The sequence below is a fragment of the Oryctolagus cuniculus genome, chromosome 11 (assembly GCF_051225735.1).
Source record: "Oryctolagus cuniculus isolate XC-2025 breed Fujian yellow rabbit chromosome 11, ASM5122573v1, whole genome shotgun sequence".
Lineage (NCBI taxonomy): Eukaryota > Metazoa > Chordata > Mammalia > Lagomorpha > Leporidae > Oryctolagus > Oryctolagus cuniculus.
In genome coordinates this window covers 119,723,205-119,744,799 of record NC_142877.1, presented here as the reverse complement: position 1 = coordinate 119,744,799, position 21,595 = coordinate 119,723,205, and the positions used below count along the sequence as shown (strand labels likewise).

At 66.9% G+C, this 21,595-nt stretch overlaps 1 protein-coding gene across 1 annotated transcript in view; it reads left to right on the top strand.

The window, feature by feature from the left end:
* The first annotated feature begins 6,706 nt into the window (after positions 1-6,706).
* Positions 6,707-21,595, top strand: part of SHISAL1 (shisa like 1) — a 90,458-nt gene continuing 75,569 nt past the window's right edge. The window contains exon 1 of the mRNA XM_089307716.1: positions 6,707-6,918. The gene's annotated coding sequence lies outside the window, so the exon portion shown is untranslated. The remainder of the gene's footprint in view (positions 6,919-21,595) is intronic.

Genomic DNA, 21,595 nt, shown 5'->3' with positions numbered 1-21,595 from the left:
TCACCACCACCACCATCACCACCACCACCATCACCGCCATCACTGCTTGCTAAAGGAGAAGCTGCCTCAGCGGGAAATGTGCATCTGGGCCCAGGACTGCCCAGCGCCCACTCCCCTGTCCTCTGTGCCATGCTGCCTTCCGTTCCTCCCATCCAGGGCCCTACAAGAAGATTCTAGAGAACGGCCTTCGGGGGACACATCTTTGTCTTCAAGAAAGACCCAGTATTTGGGAGACGAACGGTGTGTTAATCCACTTTACATTTTTATAGTGAAATAAAACATCTAAAGCAAAGACTCCACGCAGGTCCCGGGTGAGGGCCGCACCTGCGCCAGGCAGCTTCCTGTCGCTCTAATGAAGTCCCTGAGGCAGGCTGGCTTTGTCAAGACAGGAGAGAGGCTGGCAGATCCTGCGGCAGGGTGCCGAGGCGGTGGGGGGCATCTCGGCCCAGAGGCAGGGGCTGTGTGTCTGCCCGGTCTCTGTCCCTCTCCTTGCGAAGCCACCAGGGCTCCACCCTGTGACCGTGTCTAACCCTGGTCACCCCCAGGACCCCACCCCAGGACACCCGAATTGGATTAAGTCCACAGCCTCTGGGGGTCTCACAGTGGGGTCGGGTGAACACACAGACCCTCGCGGGTGCTCAGATCACAGCCAAGCCTCGGCAGGCAGACTGCGCCAGTGCCGGCTCCCCAGGGCGCATAGCACGCCCTCCCAGGGCCCGAAGGGGAGAAGCCCCTGGGACCTTCCCCCGGGGTCGCGAGCCTCAGGCCAGGGTCAGGCTTCAGGGCCGGGGATTTCTTCAACCCTGCCCGCCTCTGGGAGCGGAGCAGAACCAGCATCAATTACGAGGCATTGTCAGGGGAAGGAAGCCGGCACTCTCGGTCTGGAATTTACAAACCGCTAATTAGGCCTGCAAGAGGCACACCTCTGCCAGCCACAGACGGTGCCGTCTCCCGGGGCCCAGGTGCCTGCCAGCCCAGGCAAGGAGGCGCCAGCGAGCGAGCAGGGGGCTCCGGAGTGTTCTTCCCTGGGCTCCAGTGCCGGCGGCACCTTATGGCTGCCTGGGCCACCCTGAGGCCACCGGCTTCTCCCAGGGACGTCTGTGGTCTGGGACGTTGGCACCAGCCTGTCCTCAGAGCCCCCCAGTGACTTTCCCGTGCAGCCAGGGCCGACGACCACAGCCCCCTGGCGCCAGCACTGCCCGCTGCAGGGGGCCCGCGGGAAGCCCCTCCTCCAGGCTGCACCCCGCGGGGCTGCCGGGACTCCCTGCCTGCCTTGGCACGGCTCCCGTCAATGCCCGACGAGACCCCCGGGCAGGGCTGTCGGACTCCAGCCCCTCGCCTGGGCCTCGAATCCTGCTCTCTCTATCCGGCATCCCAGGCCTGCGGTGCTGGCTCTGCCCTGGGCCGGGCGGGGCGTTGCTAAGGCTTTGCCGGGGAATGTGGCAGGGGGCGGGGGGTGGGGTGGGGGTGATGCTGAGGGAGGCGGAGCAGCAGATGGCGGAGGAGCTGCCGGAGCGCCAGAGCGGCTCCTGCCTTCTCTCACGTGAGAAGTGCGGTGCCTTCGCCCCTAGGAAGCAGTTCCCAACGACCCAGCGTGCTAAGCAGTTGCTGGGGGGCTGGGGGAGGGGGGGCGTTGGTCCTCGGCAGGTGGTCGTGCTGTGCACGGCAGACGGTTTTACACTAAACTTTTTACAAGCAGACAGAGCACACTCTAAAATGGCGATAAACAGGACAACCAGTAACGCACCGGCTGGTACCGCATTGCTTAGCACAAAGCACCGTGTGCTATATAATTGTACCTGCTCCGGCGGGCACGACTGGGAGCACTGTAGGGGGTTCACACCAGTGTCACACGCGTGCTGCACGTTCCACAGTGGCGTGTGCCAGCCATGATGCCACCAGGTGGTAGGAACTTCCCGGCCCCACCGTAACCTCTCAGGGCTGCACACGTGATGGACACGTGCTGGCCAAGATGTCGTGGTGCGGCTCAGGACTGTGCCTGCCAGGCCCTGGGCCTGGCGCGGGGACGAGATGAGGTGGGAGGGGCACAGGCTTCCTCCTGCCCCCTGGGAAGCCTGCTGTGCTTGGGGACACAGAGATAAAAGCCAAGTAACCCACTGGGCAGCACGGTGGCTTCAGGTAGCAAAAGGGCCAGGGAAGCAGCGGTGACGGGAGGAGGACCTGAGAACCGATGTGGCGAGCGGCCAGGCGAGGAGGTGGGACAGACGGATCCGGTGGAAGGAAGGGGTCGAGAAGTCCTCGGGTGCTGGCCAGAGCTCCAAGCATTGGACGGCCCAGGGGCCGCAGCTGGACTTAGAGGTGGAGAGAAGCGGGGAGAGCAGAGCGGTCAGGAGACCCTCAAAGACCACCTGGGCTCCCCCACACAGTGGCACTCAGCATGTGGCCAGAGGCCAGGGCATGGGTAAAAGAGGGAGAGGAGCCACACCGTGGGACCTGAGCCCCTGGCCAGGAGAGAGCCACAGGCCTGGCCTTCGCCTTTGCAGTCAGCAGGTGCCACGTCGAGTTCAGCACACGGGGCCGCTCCTGTTGGGGACCGGAGACCCTGAGAGGGGACGTCCTCTGTCTGCAGCCCCCTTCTCGGGTCTTCTGAGGACTGCATTGCAGGCAGAGCCCCGGGGGCTGTGACGAGATGGGAGGCGGCTGGGGGCAGCAGAGCAGTGCGTCAGAGAGGCGGAATCTGCATAGACAGGGAGCCCGCCACTGGGGACAGCTGCTCGTGCTCAGGAAGTGGACACCATGGGACCAACGGGGGAAGGGAATCGTGGGAGCTTTGAACTGAGCTGAGTAGACTATGAACTGGGAGGAATCTGGTGTACGCTTTGCTAACACCCTGACGCCCAGCTGAGATCCCAGAACTCTGGCGTCAGACTTGCTCTGGATCCCTCCTGTCCAGTCCCTGCCAAGGTCTACAGGGAACAGATTCCTGCCGGATGAGAAGGGCTTAGGAAACACATCGGTTTCCTTGTCCATGCCAACAGCGTATGAGCCAAGTCCATGTGAGTCAAAGTCGGCAGCTAGTACTTTACCTGCTCACAAAGCAAGAGACACTCCTCGGAGGAAGACAGCAGAATCTAGGGTCTCTGCCGTACGGGACCCACAATGTCCAGCAGCCGACCAGAAAATCACTAGACACGACAGGAACACGAGCTCGACGAGGAATGAAAGCAGTCAACGGGATTTAAACCTGAAGGTCCTGGTGTGGAGCTCAAAAGACAAAGGCTCTCTACAGCCGCGATAGAGTCATTCAAAGAAGTAGAGAGAAAGCACCCCAGAAACTGAAGACGCGTGGCCGGGCCTTGTGGCGCCGTGGGTCCAGCCGTGGCTCGGCACACCTGCGTCCCAACCTGAGTGCCGCTCTGTGTCCCGGGTGCTTGTTCCTCATCCAGCTTCCTGCCAGAGCATCCCGGGGGCAGCGGCTGATGGTCCAAGTACTCGGGCCCCGACTGTTCACAGGGCAACCCAGGTGGAGTGTGGGCAGTGGGCAGCTGAGCTGGGCTTCTAGAAGCTGCGGCAGGAGCCCAGGGCCAGGATGGGCCCAGGCTGGAACAGGCTCACGCCCCCAGGCCGCGGGCTTGGTGACCCTGGCTGAGCCTGGGGTGGGGGGGTCAGGGCAGGGGCAGGAGAGAGGAGCTCAGGTCCCCGCCTGGGTGGGGAAGCACAGAGGGGCGGGGAGGCAGGCAGGGGCGAGGAGGGGCCCCTCCCAGGATACCAGGGCTCTGCCTTCCCTCCCTCCGAACGCCAGCAGTGAACACGCACCGTGGCACAGAGCAGAGCAGCCAGACAGGGCCCTGTGGGCTCCCCCTGGCCCTCCAGAGAGGGGAGTCCAGACGCACACATGTGGCTCTGGTCATCAGAGCGAGGGGGAAAGGGCTATGATCCCCACCTCCCCGGGCGGCTCTGCAGGACAGGCCCAGAAGGGACCACCCACTCGCTTCAGATGCCCCCTGCTTCTCAGCCGCTGGAGGGTGGAGGAGGCCCTGGTCGCCTCCTGTGTTGGCTCACCTGTGTGCCCACCTGGGGGAGGCCCCGGCCAGCTCACCTGTGTGCCCACCTGGGGGGAGGCCCTGGTCGGCTCACCTGTGTGCCCACCTGGGAGGAGGCTCCAGCCAGCTCACCTGTGTGCCCACCTGGGGGGAGGCCCTGGTCGGCTCACCTGTGTGCCCACCTGGGGGAGGCCCAGGCCAGCTCACCTGTGTGCCCACCTGGCAGGAGGCCCAGGCCGGCTCACCTGTGTGCCCACCTGGGGGGAGGCCCAGGCCAGCACACCTGTGTGCCCACCTGGCAGGAGGCCCAGGCCAGCTCAGCTGTGTGCCCACCTGGCAGGAGGCCCAGGCCAGCTCACCTGTGTGCCCACCTGGGGGGAGGCCCTGGTTGGCTCACCTGTGTGCCCACCTGGAGGGAGGCCCTGGTCGGCTCACCTGTGTGCCCACCTGGGGGGAGGCCCTGGTCGGCTCACCTGTGTGCCCACCTGGGGGGAGGCCCAGGCCGGCTCACCTGTGTGCCCACCTGGGGGGAGGCCCAGGCCGGCACACCTGTGTGCCCACCTCGGGGGAGGCCCAGGCGAGCTCACCTGTGTGCCCACCTTGGGGGAGGCCCAGGCCAGCTCACCTGTGTGCCCACCTGGGAGGAGGCCCAGGCAAGCTCACCTGTGTGCCCACCTTGGGGGAGGCCCAGGCCAGCTCAGCTGTGTGCCCACCTGGGGGAAGGCCCAGGCCAGCTCACCTGTGTGCCCACCTGGGAAGAGGCTCCGGCTGGCTCACCTGTGTGCCCACCTGGGGGGAGGCCCTGGCCAGCTCACCTGTGTGCCCACCTGGGGGAGGCCCTGGCCAGCTCACCTGTGTACCTAAGTGAGAGGAGGCCCTGGCCAACTCACCTGTGTGCCCACCTGGGGGAGGCCCTGGCCAGCTCACCTGTGTGCCCACCTGGGGGGAGGCCCAGGCCGGCTCACCTGTGTGCCCACCTAAGGGGAGGCCCCGGCCGGCTCACCTGTGTGCCCACCTGGGGGAGGCCCCGGTCGGCTCACCTGTGTACCTAAGTGAGAGGAGGCTCACCTGTGTGCCCACCTAGGGGGAGGCCCAGGCCGGCTCACCTGTGTGCCCATGGCAGGAGGCCCGGCTGTGTCCCTGAGGCCCCCACAGTGGCAGCTGCATCAAGCGTCCAGCACGTGGCCTCCTTTTCCTCAGGAGAGGATCAAGGGGACAAGAATCCCCAGTGCCCAGCCCCCTGGGCCCGGCCTGAGCAGGAAGCCGCGGGGCCTGGGGGCACAGCAGGTCTACGCGGTACAGTAAACAAACAGGGTGGGTCACACCTCTCCCGTGAGCTGAGTCCGCGAAGGAGCGACCCTGGGGTTGCAGAGCTGGAGGGTTTGCAGCCGAGCCCCACGCCGTGCCCACCCCCAATGCTGGCAGAAGGCGCCCAGCCGGGAGCTGGGGTGAAAGTGAGATCTTTGTGGACAGCAGTTGGGGCTGAGAGGGGCTGGACTGGGGCTCCTGTCCTGCTCCTGGTTGGTCCCTGGTGCTGGTGCCTTGCTCTGATTGGTCGGTGGTGCCAGGCTCTGTAGGGGGTATTTACCGTGGTCTGGGGGCTGCAGGAAGGTGGAGCTTCCCCTCCGCCAGACCTGGAACTCCCCGAAACAGACCCTCGGATCAGGGTTTTATCCACTGGAGAGACAAAGGGCGCCCTCAGCTGGGGGACCAGGACCCTGCAGGGCGGCTGCTCCACCCCTCAAGCCAGGGAATTGACGGACGGGCAGGGCCACCTGGGGCTGGGGGGGCAGATGAGGGGCTGGGTCCTGCCTGTGTGGTGGGGACATCTGTGGGGGGGTTCGGGCTCACCCACGGCCGACAGGGCCACCTGGGGCTGGGGGGGGGGCAGGCGAGGGGCTGGGTCCTGCCTGTGTGTCAGGGACATCTGTGGGGGGGGTTCGGGCTCGCCCACGGGCCTGTGCGCCTGGCACCCCCCCTTGTTGTCACAGCAGGCCCTGGGACGGGAAGTCACCGCTGGCTTTTACGGTGAGCGCCGGGGGGGTCAAGCGGTGTCCCAGGGCCCCAGGTGGAGACGGCTGCAACCAGACAGCACCCCCTTAGGGCAGCCGGCATGGCCCAGGGCCCGGCATGTGCAGGACCCACGGGGGCGGGCAGGGGATAGCAGCAGCTGTGGGGCTGGGGGTGAGGCCCGAGCATTGCCAAGGTCAGGCAAGGGGGTGGGCAGGGGGACCAAGGGACCAGGAGGCAGGCTGGGGCGTGGGAAGAAGCGCATGAGCCCTGGACACTGGACGTGGTGGCCGGGCAGGTTGTCAGGAGCCTGGAGGAGTCCATGTGGGGGACGGGCGCTGGACACGCGGCCCCTGCCCGGCCGGGGAGAGGCTCAGACACGCCCCCTCCCCGTTGCCATCTCTGCTCCCGGCCCTGCCGCCTTCATGTGAGCCTGCTTGTTTTAGGTGAGGACGCTCGGGTAGCACGGGGAGGGTGAAGCCCAGTCTGTCTCAGCTGAGACCCCAAGGACCACCGCCTCCAGAGGCCCCGCCCCTCTCTTCCGGAACCTTCTTGTTCTTTGCAAGCCTCGGCTCAGCCCGCGAACGGGCGAGTTTGAGCCGCTGGGACTCAGCCGGGATCCTGGTGTCTGGGGAAGGGCCCAGCTCTAAAAATAACCTGCTCGCCTCCGAGAGCCCCCGGGCAGGGCCTGGAGAGCCGGAGCTGCCGCCTCGCAGCAGGTGGCCGTCAGGAATATGTGACCCTCGACCCCTGGAGGCACCCACGCCCACAGGCACCCTCACAGCCGGGCCCCAGCCCAGGACGAGCTGCTCAGAGCGAGACACGGCCTGCCCCAGGGAGAGAGACACGGCCTGCCCCAGCTGGTCTCCGGCTTCCTGCTGGACAGAGAGAAGCCTCCCCACAGGTAGGGACGGCTCCAGGCCGAGGGCGTCCGCGGCTGGGGCAGGGCAGGAGCCGCGCTGCCCGGATTCCTGCCTCCTCCCTCCACTCCCACTGCCCCTCGGCTTCTCCGGCTCGGCACCCCCAGCCCACCGCCTGCTCTGGGTGGGTGGGGGGGTCCTTGCTGTGCGTGTGCGCACTAGAGGCTGTGCACTGGGAGGAAGGTGGGCCCCGGGGTAAGGCTGGGCAGGATCCAGGTGGAGCGGTCCCCAGTCCCGGGAGGAGGCCGGACAGGGCTGCGAGGAGCCGGTGCCTGGGGGGTCGGATGACAGGGGTTTGGGGGAAGGCCTGGCCGTTGCAGCCGAGGCCCTGCCGTGGACGGCCCGGGCAGTGGGCGTCTCTGGGAAGAGGGGAGAGGCAGGTCCCCGTGTCTCTACTGTGCCGCAGGCCCAGGACTGGAGGCTCGTTTTGGTGGCGGCTGCTGTGGCGTTGAGGGAGGGGACCCGCCTGGCGCCCCCGACCCCGAGTGCTCGGAGGGGGCCCCAAGCCTGCCTTTCTGCCCAGGGACTGGGCAGGGAGTTCTCCCCGAGGCAGAGCGACCGGGGCTGAAGGCCTCCATGGAGGGGGCCTGCTGGGGACCTGGGAGGGCAGAGCCTGCGGGCACAGCTGGGGGGATGTCGGGGGGGTCTGCTCTCCTCGGCCTCCTCCCTCCCTTCCAGCTCCGCCCCCGACCCAGCAATGCCAGAGACAAGGGACAGGAGCTGGGGGGGGGGGCAGACCGGACCTCCTAGGGGCTCTCAGCTCAGCCCTGCGGGCACCCCACCACCTCGGCTTGGGGCCTCTGGTCCTCTTCACCCTTGGCCGCCGGGCTTGAGGCCCAGGCTGTCCTCTGCGAGGACTTGGGCTCAGGCAGGTCAAGTTCAAGCCGCCTGAGTGCACTTGGCCGTCTGCCAGGCTGGCCCCTCAACCTGCCCCCCCCCCCCACAGTCACCCGGGCAGGGATGTGTCTCCAGAGCCCCGGCCGACTCCTCCGGGGATGTGACCCGTCGTTGCTGGCTGGCCGCTGACCCTTGGTCCTGTCCCCGGCTCCTTCCCCAGCCATGCCCAGGCCCCATCCCCCAGCACCGGCCAGAGGTCAGACTGACCTGTGGACAGGGTGGGTACGTGGGGTCATAGTGAGCACGGGGGGCCTGCATGCAGGTAACTCCTTCACCAGGGGTGGGGACCCCAGAGGCCAGGCCCAGCTAGCTGCTCCTTCCAGAATGTTCTCTCTGCCCCTCTGCCTTGTTGGTCACACAGCCGGAGCTCATGGTAGAAGCTTGCGTGACCGCCAGAGCTGGGTGAGCCTGCTTCTGTCCTGGCTGTGACCGGGACGATAAGGCCACTCCTGATGCCGCTCTGGGCCCTGCCACCTGAGTCCCGGGGGCGCTGCAGCCTCCCTCCCACCCTGAGTCCTCCACGATGCTGTTCCCTCTGCCAGAAATTCCCTCCCCTCTGGTCCCCGCCAGTCTCCTGAGTGCCCCTCCCACCGCCACGTCTCTCCCCTCCCCCATCCCTCTTCTCGTCCTCTGTGGCCCCCGTGTGCTTTCCGGAAGGCACAGGGACGGGGCCTGGGGACTCCTGGTGGCCAAGGACAGCGGCTCCCGGGCAGCCACAGAGGGACCCTTCTCCAACAGGAACCCATCCGCCTCAGCACAGGGTCCTAGAGCGGGTGCCTGTTCTGCCTGCGCTGCCGCTCAGGCCGGCCCCAGAGCCCAGGTCCCCACGCAGAGCCCAGGGTCACCTGCTCTGGACTTCTGAGACACCTAATGGGGGAGAACCGACTGAGAGAGATGGGCAAAAGGAGGAGGCAAAGGAGTGAGCGTCCGTGGGCCGGATCAGGCCCTGGGCCTTCCTGTGCAGAGCGGGGGATGGCGGCTCAGCCCCCACCCGGCTGGGGCGGCTGCAGAGGGCAGTGAGCTGGGATCAGGGCAGCGGGAGAGGCGCAAGCTCGGGGCAGAGGCCCAGAGGGGACTTTGAGCAGGGCAGGCCCAGGAGGAGAGGATTTGGGTTCCCTGCAGGCGGGGGAGTGAGTTTCACGCCTTCCCATGTCCTCTGAGACAGGTGGAGGCAGGGCAGCCTCCACCGTCCGGCTGTGCTCGGGGGGCGGAGCTTGTGGGTCAAAACCCAGGCGTCCTCCTAACCCAGAGCCATCACGGCCCCGCGCCGGACCCTCCCTGGCGCCTTCCAGGTTCTCGTCCACCCCCTGCCGAGCCCAGGCCGGGTTCTCCCCATCGCCCGCCTGGAGAGCAGCTCGGAGGCCCGCAGCCCAGCCCCCGCCTCGCTCAGCAACTCCGGAGCTCTGTGATCTCCACAGGATCCCTGGCTCCAAGGGCCGAGCCGCTCCTGGCGCGCTCCGACACGCCCGCCAATTAGCCGCGCGGAGGTCTGCCGGGAGAGAGTGGCTTACAGAGGAGACGAGACCAGGAGGCAATCAAAGCCAGCCTGCCTGCATGCTGCCGGCTCCGTGGGTGGGCAGAGCCGAGGGGCCAGAGGCGCCAGGCGCCAGTCACCGGCGTGTCCGCCTCGGGGAGACGCTGGGGCCGAACCCAGCTCCTGCCCGCTCCAGCCCTGAGTGACTGCGTGACCTGGGGCTCCCCAGAGGCCGGCGCGGCGAGAGGGGCCTGGCCCACGGTGGGGGCTCAGGGACTGGGGACTGACCTGGATGCAGGCAGCCGGGGTCACGTCTGCAGAGCTGTGCGCGGTTATGTGCCGAAGCAGGGGACTTGCCGCGCAGACTGGGATGTGCTGTGCTCCGGCTGGGCACATGCTAGGAGCCATGCAAGCATGTGCGGCCAGGCGGGGGTCGGTGCTAGGAGACGCTGGGCTCCGTGCGCTCTGCTCGCTCTCCCAGGTTAGGCCCGCTTGGGCTGTGTTCCCTCGTGGGGGCCACTTCACCTGTCTGTGCCCCAGCGGTCTGGCCTGAAGCCGCAGGCAGAGGGGAGACACCGTGGCTCAGGTCCGTGGCACTGTGCGTCCCCTTCCGGTGCCTGCTGCCTCCGTTGCTCTGTGAGACCCGAGGCCCCTCCAGTCCCAGCACGCGCTGTAGCCGCCCTCCAGGGCCCTGTCTACCTCCTCCGCGGTCCTCAGCCTCCCACGCTCTCTCCAACAGCGGAGCCCCCTGCTCTCTGGCCCTGCCCTGCCCTGCAGCCTCACCCCTACCCCAGGGCGCCTGCCCGACTCCTCTGCCGGCTGCCTGGATCCCCTCCCAGCCCCCCTCATACCAGCCGTCCTCGGCAGGCCCACGCTGGGGGCGTCAGGGGACCCGCAGCTGAGCGGCTGAAGCTGGGAGGGCAGCAGCTGGCTTCGTGCCTCTCCGCAGCCCCTGGGAGCCGGGGAGGGCTGTGGCGCCAAGTGGACAGGCGGCGTGGACGAGCTCCGGTGGGGAGTGTGATCTGACACTGACAGCTGTTTGTGAGGGCGCAGATCCGAGTCCTCCGGGGCCGGGCGGGGCGCTCTCCCCGCTCCCCCTGCTGCCACCCACCCACCACCGCGGGGACACACACCTGCTGGGTCACGCCCGGGCTCGCGCCTTCACCCAGCCTCATGGCGTTCCTGCACTCCAGGAGCTGCCCCAGGCCCCCGTGCAGCCAACAGGCCGCACCCACTCCCCAGAGCCTCTCCACCTCTGCCTGGGTTTCCCTGTACCCAGAATGCCTTTCCCTGGCCTTCCTGCTGCAGTTGGCTGCTACCTCGGGGCCACCACCTGTGCCACCGCCCGTGCAGCCTCTGGGCGGCTCCTCTGCTCTGTCTCCAGGCCGGGGCTCCTCCTGGACAGGGCCCCGCCCTTGCTTCTCCCTCCATCCCTGAAGCCAGCACAGGGCCTGGCTGGGGCGGGTGGCTGTCCAGGCAGTGGAGAGAAAGGGTCGCTCTGGCCGAGCAGGCGACGCTGAGGCCCAGATGTGCTGGAGGCGGCCGTGGGACAGCCCCCAGGGCGCTGGAGCAGCGTGCAGAGACCTGGTGGGGGGCAGGGGGTGTGAATCCCAGAAAACTGCTGAGACCCCCAGGCTGGGGCCCGGCGCTCTCCGACAGGCCAGGCCTGGAAGCGGCTGTGGGCGCAGGTGTCCTGGGTCACCCTGTGCGACGGTGCAGCTGCAGGTGGCCCCTGAGCCGGCAGAGGGCCCCGTCCTGCCCGCCTCCCCTGCCCAGGCCAAGCTCGGCTGGGAACTCGGGTCTCGGTTCGTTTTGCTCTTTTGCCTTGGCGAGGGCCCTGGACTGTGTCCCAGCCTACACAGCGAGGCTCTGCCTGGCCATGGCTCGTTCCAGGGCCGGGACCTTCTGGTAGGAGCAGGACTCACCCCTCTGCCTGCCTCGGTTGTCTCTGCAGCCTGCTGGACGGGCATGGAAGCTTGGGCTGGCAGCAGGGAGTGGTGACAGACAGGTGGCAATGGGGCTACCTGGGTTCAAACCCCAGCTGTGCCGTTCGCCAGCTCCAGGTGCACTGATGGAGCTCCAGGCCTCAGTCTTGTCATCTGCAAAGTGGGCACATGTATGCAGGTTTGTTACGGGGTGGGTGTCCTTGGTTGTGTTGTTCTGAACCCTGCAGTAATGGAGGACTCACCATGACCAACGGCCCACTGCCCCGTAGCCTCACTCGCTCGGCCTCGTGCCGCTTCCTGTCTGACCCACACGTGCCCCTCGTCCAGGCTGCCCTCCCCCGGTTTGTGCTGTTCCCCTACGGTCCCACCGAGTCAGCAGCTGGTCCTCCCCGCAGCCCTGGGCCCCCGCGGCGGGGCCTGCGCCCAGCCCCACTCTGCCCTGCCGGCCCCGCCCCCTCCTGCCCTCCCACTCCTAGTTCCCTGTGCGCTGTGAACCTCACAGGCAAGCATGCAGGGGGAGTGCCAGCCCCGCTCCCATGCCCCGCCCAGGCCCTCCTCCCGCAGCCCCCCACAGCCGTGCCCAGCGCCGGCCCCTTTGTAACTGAGCAACGCCTCCAGCTCTGGGCTTCACAGGCTGGCTGCACCGGCCCCCTCCCACCCTGCCCCTGGCCCGACTGCCCCCATGTCCCCCCCACCCCCCTTCCACATCCCCACCATCAGGCCAAGCGCCCCAGGGGGCCCTCGGATCAGGGCTCATCCCGAGCTCGGATCCCCAACAGCTGTCGACAGCGCCCACGTGACCTGGGCCTGGGGCCTCGCGAGCCCGCCTTGCACCTGTCTCCCTGCACATGCTGGAGCCCTGGCCACCCCATTCTTCTGCCCGCCCCCTCCCACTGCCCCCCCACTGTCCCCCAGGGGCGACCGTGTCCGAGGCTCCCGGTGATTCTCACCCACGTTGTCGGGCTCCTTGTCCGATGCTCCCGCGGGAGGAGCCGTGACCGTGGTGGCTGGGGCAGGGCCTGGCCCTGCGTGGGTGACATGAGGACAGCCTCGGCCTCTGGCCCCTCTTGGCCAGCACCGGGGCTGTGGAAGTCACCCCCACCCCGCCCCCGCCCCCGCTGCGCCACCTCAGCGGCTCCTCTGTGGGGGCTGAGGGGACCCACGTGAGCAAGCGGTGCTTACAAAACAAGGTCGCGCCCCGAGGAGCCACAGCCCCGGGGGCGCCTGTCTGTGGACTGGCCGGGCTACCCCAAGGCTGGAAAACAGCCCTGCAGGAGGAGCCGCCTGCCTGAACTCACACACACCGCGCTCTGCCTCGCCCTGCGGTCCCTGTCCCACTGTCCTCCCTGCGCTGCCTGGGTACTGACAGCCCTGGGCTCAGGTGCGCGTGGGGGAGGGGAGGGGGAGCAGGTGCTTCCTCTCGGCCCGGCGCGTCCCCGCGGACGGCCCAGCACTCTGCAGAGCTGTGCTCCTGACCCTTCCCTCAGAAGGGTGGGAGCCGCAGCGGCGGGGGAGCCCTGATAGCGGCCGGCAGCTTCCCTCCCCCCACCGGCGTCACCGCGGAGTGGCCTGGGCGCGGGTGCTTCTCCCTCCTTCCCCTGCCTGCGACCTGAGGAGCGCGGTGTTTCCGGCGTTGTTGCTGGAGCCGGGACGTCCCCTCCCCCACTGGCTGCGGCTGCCGGGTCTCCCCCTGCCATGGCCTTGCCTCGCGGTGGCCACCAAGTTGCCTCCTGGTCCCCCAGAGCCACTGTGAGCTGCGGGGACGAGCGGTGATGCGTGGCTCTGCTGCTCACGTCTGCAGTCTTCAGTGTGGCTGCTTTTTTAATTATTTCCTGAAAGGCAGAGTGACAGAGAGCTAGAGAGAGAGAGATCCGTTACGCTCCGCTTCTCTCCCCAAATGCCCCCACAGCTGGGGCTCGGCCTGGCCACAGCCGGGAGCCTGGAAGTCCATCCCGTCCCGTCTCCCATGTGGACAGCAGGGGTGCAGGCACCTGAGCCCTCACCGGCCGCCTCCCAGGGTGCACATCGGCGGGGCGCTGGGTGGGAGGGGCCGGGACCCCATCCAGGCGCCCCGCGGTGAGATGCCCGTGTCCCAGCAGCGGCGCCAACCGCTGCCCACAGCGCCCGCCGCTTCGAGGGTCCTCAGTGTCCCAGCTGTCCGGTCCCTTTGCTCTACCACACAGCTCCCGGCAGGACCGGCCTGGGCGCATCGTCCCTGTCACCAGCATCTCTGGTTAACTGGGGGAGGGGCAGAGGCGCACCCCCTGCCCCCACGCTGTCCTCTCTAGCTTTGCCACGCCCGACCTGGGCTGTTCCGGGGCTCCCGGGGAGACCGCGCTCTCGCCCGTCTGCTCCTCGGCGCTGCTCCGTGCTGTCCCCTCCGCAGGGACCCCACCCATTCCTCTGTACACCTGCTGCTTCTGGCCGGTCTGGGGACTGGCGGGGGGCGGGGGACGGGGTCTGGGAGCCCAGGGTGCCTGTCCTGGTGGGGCTTCTCTTGGCGACTGGATTTGTTTTTGTTGCTTCCACGGAAGTAAATCCCAGGGCGCTGCTCTCCCCGGCTCACCCTCCGGCCAGTGGCCGGGGGCCGTCTGCTGTGTCACTGCCCGTTTTCCAGCCGGGTTGGCTCTCACCGCCCCAGCCCCATGAAAGGGACTTTGGTGGCTCCCCACAGCCCCCTCGTCAGCATGACAGCCTGAGGTCTCACTCAGCGCGTGTCCCCGCTGCCTTCTGTGTGCCAGGCGCTGGCTCAGGCACCAGGCAGGTGCCCTGGACGGAAGGCAGTGCCGGGCTCTGCAAACCGGTGACAAACGGAAGCAAGTCCTGGGGCTCAGGCTCCTGCCGTCTGACGAGGACAGCCAGGGACCCCAGGGTGAGACAGGGGAGGCCCACCCAGCCCCAGCAGTGGCGAGCCCTGCTCATCACCCCAGCTGGCAGACGGGAAACTGAGGCTCGGACCCGCCTGGCCACCTTAGCTCCATCCGTGGGAAGGCTCAGGAGCCAGGGCCGCCAAGGCCATCTACTGTACCTCACTCAAAACCACGCGGGCGGGGAGCACTGCTCTGAGCCCGCAGGGGATTCGCCTGGGGCAGGCGCGAGGGCAAACGGCTGGAGCTGCTGAAATGCAGTGGGAACTTGGAGGAGAGGACGGGCTGGGGACTGAGGCCAGGGTGCTGGGACCGGGTCCCCAGGGCGTCACATTTGCATCATAAAACCCACCCAGAGTGCAGAGAGGGGAGCCGGCAGAGGCGAGTGCGTGACAGGCGGCAGCCAGCACCCAGGACTCCAGCGTGGGCACCCAGCCCTGCCCGCCCACCCTGCTTCCCTGAAAACAGTTAGGATGTAGAGGGAGGAGCAGCTGGGCCCAGGGCCTCCGACCCCCGTGTGGCCTTCCGGAAGCCACAGATCCCGCTCCTCTCCTCTGAAAGTGCAGAGGGCATTCCCGCCTCCGGGAGCTGCAGAGCCGCCCGAGAGGGGGACCCCGGGAACAGGTCCCCGCGAGCAGGAGCAGCCACGTCAGCCTTCCCCAATCCCCTCGTGCGTCCGCGTCCACGTCCACGTCCACTCCCATGCTCTGCGGGGGGGAGGGCTCCTGGCCGCCCGCTCTGGCCTCTCCCGAGTCCCGGCCACGCGCGGTCAGCTGATTGGACTAGCGCTTTGCATGCGAGGCAGTGGGGGCTGGAGAGTGGTTACCCAGCGAAGCCTGGGGAGCACCACGCTCCTGGCTGCCAGGCCTGGCCGAGGGGGCATGGACGGCGCCTGGGTGCCTCCTCCACGTTCTGTCCGCAGTGGAGAAGCTGAGCTGACTGCCGAGGCCAGGCAGGGCCACGGCGCCCGGCCCAGCCTTCCCCGGGCAAGGCAGACAGAGGAGGCGGCGCCACCACAGTGCGGCTCCACCATCTCCCACCCGCCCTCCCGTGGCTTTCCCGGTGCCCCAGGTCCTTCCAGGGCCTGTCTGATCTCCCCTGCCCCAGCCCCTCCTGTGCACACGTCCTGTGGTCTTCTTCCTGCCCGCGTGCCCCCGCCTCAGTTCCCAGCCTCTCTCTCACCCCTCACATCCAGGGACTGCTCCTCTGGCAGCACCCCCCAGGGCTATTGCTCCTCCCCAGTTCCCATCGCCCACTCCTGCAGCCCCGGGCTCGGCACTGACGCCTGGAGCTGCCCCGAGCGGGGCAGACACGTGGAGGTGCCACCACCGCCTGTCCGGCAGAGACAAGTCCCCAGCACTCCTCACACCAGGTCGGATGGGGCGTGGCCCCTGGCAGAGCTGCAGGGAGCCGTGAGCGCAGCCCGCCCCTCCCCACCTGCCCGCCCACCTGGACCCACCCCCCAGTGCATCCAGCAGAGCCCTGTCAGTGTCGCCACGTCCGCAGCCACCAGCAGCTGGAAGCCTGGAGGAGGCTGGGGTGCGGTGGTCGGGAGGAGACGGGGGAAGCTGGGGTGCGGCGGGTTGGGGGAGATGGGGGAGCTGGGGTGCGGCGGGTGGGAGGAGACTGGGGAGCTGGGGTGCGGCGGGCGGGAGGAGACTGGGAGCTGGGGTGCGGCAGGCGGGAGGAGACTGGGGGAGGCTGGGGTGCAGTGCGTGGCGGGAGCTGGGGGAGCTGGGGTGCGGCGGGTGGGAGGAGATGGGGGAGCTGAGGTGCGGCGGGCGGGAGGAGACTGGGGAGCTGGGGTCCCGCGGGCCGGAGGAGACGGGGGAGCTGGGGTGTGGCGGTTGGGGGGAGACGGGGGAGCTGGGGTGCGGCCGGCGGGAGGAGACTGGGGGAACTGGGGTGCGGCGGGCCGGAGGAGACAGGGTCACGGCCGCTCGCGCCTGACCTGCACCCTCGTGCCTCCTCGCCCTCCGCGAACCCATCCGGCTGCTCTCGCTTTCTCACTGTCTTGTAGATGGGGGGGGTTCCGAAAGGCCGGGTCCTGCGCCCGGAAGTGGCAGGGCTGGGGTTCCAGCCCAGGCTACCTGGCCACGGAAGATGGACAAGGTCAGATCTGCACGGGTGCTGCGAGTGTGGGCTGAGGGCAGCCAGGCTGGCACTGCGCGAGGTCTGAGGCCCTGCCCACCAGGCCCTCCAGCTGCCCCCTGCACCTGTCTCTGCCAGCTTTGCCGACACGAGCTCGCTCGGTCCCCATCGCCATCCCGCGGGTGCGCGGGGCCTGCTTAGCCGGGAGTGGGACTGCTGTGTGCGTCCCTGTGGTTTGCATGCCTGGGCGGACAGGTGCCCACTACCACCCTCCCTGCTCCTTCCTGGGCTGCAGCTACTCTGTCCCCGCCCCGCCCAGGGTGTAGGATGATCCAGGGAGAGCGCTGGGGGCCCCCTCTGCCCCTGTCTTCCTGGTCCTGCCCCTGCCCTGCCTCCTCCTTGCCAGGAAGGTAACAGCTCCTACAGTGACTCCCAGAATCCCGTGTGCCGTCTACACCGCACACATCACGGCACTGCCATTTCACAACAGAGGACACCCAGGACCCAGAGAGGCTGAGGCCCTGACCCCGGGGTGGGGAGACCGGGGGTGCCAGGGCTGGCTCCTAGCCGTGTGTGCAGCCACAAGGCCCCTGCCCCGCGTTTGGAGACGTGCAGACAAGCCCCGCCCCCATGCCGGGGTCTGGGGTCTGGCTCCTCTCTCCACAGAGCCCACCTCCCCTCGCTGGGCCCTGCCCCCAGGCGGCTGCTTCCACCAAGGCCCTCTTTGTCCCCTGACTCCAGCTCCGGCAGCGCTGCTCCGGGCCCTGCAGCCCGCTGGGCCTTCCCTCCCTCCGAGGCCAGCGGCCACTGCCCGTCCCTGGCTCTCCGGGGTGCGCCTCCCAGGCGGGGCGAGGGAGAGGGGAGCCAGTGTCGGGTCTGGCGTGATTGCAATTAGTTGGGCGAGTGGAGCACGCCCCCTGCTTCCTGGGGAGAGCGGTTGTTCTGTCATGGTGCGCAGGGGGAGCCTCAGCTCAGGGGGACGGCGGTGACTCATCCACTCACCACCCAGGTCCCTTCCCGCCCAGGGCACCCAGCACCACCAGGAAGCAGGAAGCATCTGGGGCGGGGGAAGCCACAGCCTGCCCCTGGGCGAGGACAGACCGGCCACACGGTCCCACTAGGCTGGCGCCTGGGGTTCCTCTCCGGTCCAGGCCAAGGTCATAGAACTGGGTCTGTGTTTGAGCCACTGGCCCATGTGACTTTGGGCAGGCGGCTTCCTTTCTCAGAGCCTTGGTGGACCCATCTGTCCAATGGGATCACAACAGCCAGCTTGCCAAGCTGCGCTGGGGACTGGGGGGGGGGGGGCTTGCCAGGCACTTCCCCCAGCCCGCCCTGGCCTGCCACTTTCTGAGCTGCTCGTCCCCCTTCTCGTCTGCACGCCGAGCTCCAGGGAATCGTACCAAAAGACGCCGGTCAACAACCACAGCCTGCTCTCTACTGGGTGCCGTGGTCAGGAGACCCAACAGGAGACCCTCTGGGAAGACCTGGGAGGCCCCGTCCCACTTGGGGTCGGCCGTGGGAAGCTCTAAAATCGCGTCTCAGATGGCTGAACAGTGCAGGAGCAGCCCTGCGCCGTGCGTCTCCGTGCTCAGCCGGGTTTCCCAGGAATCCATCCACTTGCACCGCGTTGTAAACTCCTCGGCATAAGGAGGTGCCCACAGCCTTCTTGGTGGACGCTGGGGAGGCCCCGGGAGCCGTGCCTGCGTGCTCCTGCCGCTGCGTCCTGCACCTGTCGCATGCGACCTGGGCAGGGGCCCTCAGGGCTGCCGACGAGCCGCTGCCGTCCCTCCTCCCTCTACCTGGCTGTCCTCTGACCCTCCTCCCTCTTCCTTCTCGCCTTCGGTTTCTTTATTTGCTGTCGTCTGTGTGGTTTGGGGCTTCCTTCTGCCTGTGGAAACAGAATTTAGCAGCAGGGGGCGATGGTCATTTGGGAAGTGAGCCAGTGCATGGAAGACCTCTCCGTCTCTCCCTGTCTCTGTAACCTCGCTTCTCAAATAAAGTGAACCTAAAAAACCACCAAATACTTGCAGCTGGCATTGTGGTGTAGCGGGTGAAGACCCAGCCTGTGACATGGCATCCCACGGGGGCTCCGGTTCAAGTCCCGGCTGCTCCACTTCTGATCCAGCTCCCTGCTAACGCGCCTAGGAGAGCAGCAGAAGGTGGCCCGAGTGTGTGCGCCCCTGCACCCACGTGGGAGCCTCAGATGAAGCTTCTGGCTTTGACCTGGCCCAGCTCTGGCCCTTGTGGCCATTTGGGGAGTGAACCAGCAGATGGAAGATCTCTTTCCCTCTCTCTCCGTAGCTCTGCCTTTCAATAATAGAAAGAAAAGTTAGGGGGAAAAAAACCCCAAACCCCAGATATTTAGATAACTGTTTTCAGCCTTTCCCCACTAAAATACACGTTTTGAGACAAAGTTTTCTTCTAAACTTCGCGCCAGCTGCCTGAGCCTCAGTGTTCTGTCTATTGTGATTCCTCATTCGCTTCCTCTGTGGGCACAGAACTGTTTTAACGGCTTAAAGGTGCTGCGGTTCACTTGTGTGTGCGGCAGGTGAGCTGCTACGGGGAGCGCTCTCCCTGGGCGCCCCCACCCCCTATGGTGCCCAGGCCATCAGCGGTCAGCGGAGAGCTGTCCTTCAGTGAGAACGCGTTAGCTCCGCCCACCGTGAGCGCCTCCTCTGTTCCTGCTTTTTGCTCTGCCGGGTTTGTGCTGTTTTGAGATGAGGCTCTGCATCCAGGCAAATTTGGAAGGGTTGCATCTCAGAGAAACCAGTCCTCTGGCCCGTCTGTGATTTGCGCCTGGAGGTCGAGTTTGCCTGAGGGCGCTGTCACTAACCCCTCTCTTCTGGCCGGAGTCGGGGCTCGGCCAGCCTTGTGCTTTGTGCCCCCCAAGCCCTTTAGTGGAGACGTCCCTTCCCAGGAGCCGGGAACAGGGGCTGCAAAGGCACTCAGAGCATGAGGGACGGGGCGGAGGCCTCGGGCCCCCAGCGAGGGCGCAGCTCGGCCCGTGCCCGCTGTGCTGTGTCCCTCCCCCTCTGCTCTGTTTCGCGCGCACACGTGCCTTTCTCCCTTTCTGCTGGCGGGCTGGGTAGCTACGTGTTCTGTAATCGTCCTTATAGTGGTTACTCGAGCGGTGACAGCGTCCTTGGCAACCTGCAGTTTAATTCACACTCCTTTACCACGCCCTAAAATAAAAAGTGGGAGGGTCTGGGGGCACTTGAACTGGACCGGCACCTCTGTCTAGCTTGTGGCTCTTCTGTCCACAACTCCCCCTCTCCCCCTCCCCCTCCCCCCTCCCCCTCTCCCCTCCCCCTCTCCCTCTCTCCTCTCTCCCTCTCTCCCTCCCCCTCTCTCCTCCCCTCCCCCTCCCCCTCTCCTCCCTCTCCCCGTCTCCCCCTCTCCTACTCTTCTCCTCCTCCCTCTTCCCCTCCCCTCCCTCCCCCTCTCCCACTCTCCTCCTCCCCTCCCCCTCCCCCCTCTCCTCCCTCTCCCCGTCTCCCCCTCTCCTCCTCCTCCCTCTCCCCCTCCCCTCCCTCCCCCTCTCCCCCTCTCCCACTCTCCTCCTCCCCTCCCCCTCCCCCCTCCTCCCTCTCCCACTCTCCCCCTCTCCCACTCTCCTCCCCTCCCCCTCTCCCCCTCTCCCCCTCTCCCTCTCTCCTCTCTCCCTCTCTCCCTCCCCCTCTCTCCTCCTCTCCCCCTCTCCTCCCTCTCCCCGTCTCCCCCTCTCCTACTCTTCTCCTCCTCTCTCTCCCCCTCCCCTCCCTCCCCCTCTCCCACTCTCCCACTCTCCTCCTCCCCTCCCCCTCCCCCCTCTCCTCCCCTCCCCCTCCCCCTCTCCTCCCTCTCCCCGTCTCCCCCTCTCCTACTCTTCTCCTCCTCCCTCTCCCCCTCCCCTCCCTCCCCCTCTCCCACTCTCCCACTCTCCTCCTCCCCTCCGCCTCCCCCCTCTCCTCCCTCTCCCTGTCTCCCCCTCTCCTACTCTTCTCCTCCTCCCCTCCCCCTCCCCTCCCTCTCCCCCTCTCCCACTCTCCTCCTCCTCCCCTTCCCCCTCCCCTCCTTCTCTCCCCCTCCTCCCTCTCCCCATCTCCCCCTCACCTCCCTCTCCCCCTCTCCCCCTCTCTTGTTACAGCCCTCCCCCTCCCCGGGACACATTTCCTTCCTGGAGGCTCCGCCTCCTCCTTCTGCCGGGAGTGACTTCTCTGAGTTGGTGTTTGTCACAAAGTATCGTCCTCACCTTATTCTTCCAGGGGATTTTCCCAAGCGAGCTGGTTCTAGGCGGGCGCTCTTTCATTTCTAGGTGATTTCTCTGGAAAAGTCTGGGCTGGGCAGATAAGGATGGCAGCTGTTTGGGGGTGCAGAGCGACCTGGGGTGACGGGGCGGAGCCGTGTGGTGCTGGCCACCTTGGTTCTCTGCTGCAGCCTTGCTGTCGGGGGCTCTCTGTCCCCGGTTTCTCCCACGGTCGCCGCGATGTCGCCGAGGCTCCTGATGCCTCCTGAACGTGGGCTTCGCGTCTCATCACGTCCTGACACTCCTAGAGCTTCTGCTCGCCGCCGTCCTTACTGTTCTTCCTGACTTCGATTCCGTGGCCGTTGGGTCTTTCAGCTCCGCCCCACGTCTTAGCTCGCGGGGCCCCCCAGTTACGTTTCTGCCCCGCCCGGTCCAGTGTGTCCGCGACGCCCTCGGTGGGCTCTCGCTGTCAGTCGTGTTTGCGGGCAGAGCTTCGCGCCGTCGTGTCTGCTCCAGTATTTTGATCGGCAGGGAGTCCTCTCTCTAGGTCACTTCTCCCTCTTGCTCCTATCCGGATAGGCCTGGTCATTCTCCAAGCAGCCGTAAGCGCTGTGTGAGCCCTGTTCCAGTCTTCTCTGGAGGCGAGCCCGGGTCCCGCCGATCCTAAGCCACTTCTAGACCTCTGCGGGGACTCTGTGTCCGATTCGCAGGAGCCCCTGGCCCTGCCGTGGCGGGCGTCTCAGGCATTTGCAGTGTGTGCCTGTAATTGTAGATTCTGTTTTGTCCTGCCCATACGTTCTTAGGATAAAGCTTAATTTACACGCTTGACACAGTAAGATATTAAAAATAGTAGCTAATACTAAAACAGGGGGCTGGTGTGTGGCACAGGGGGTTAAGCCACCGCGTGTGACACCAGCATCCCGTATCAGTCTCAGGGGGAGTCCTGGCTGCTCTGCTTCCAACCCAGCTCCCCGCTGACGCGCCTGGGAGGGCGGTGGGAGACGGCCCAAGTGCCTGCGCCCCTGTCACCCACGTAGGAGACCCACAGGGAGGCCTGGGACCTGGCTTTGGCCTCACCCAGCCCTGGCTTGTTGCACCCATTTGGGGGTGAACCAACAGGTGGAAGATCGCTCTCCCTCTCTCTTAACTATGTAAATACAT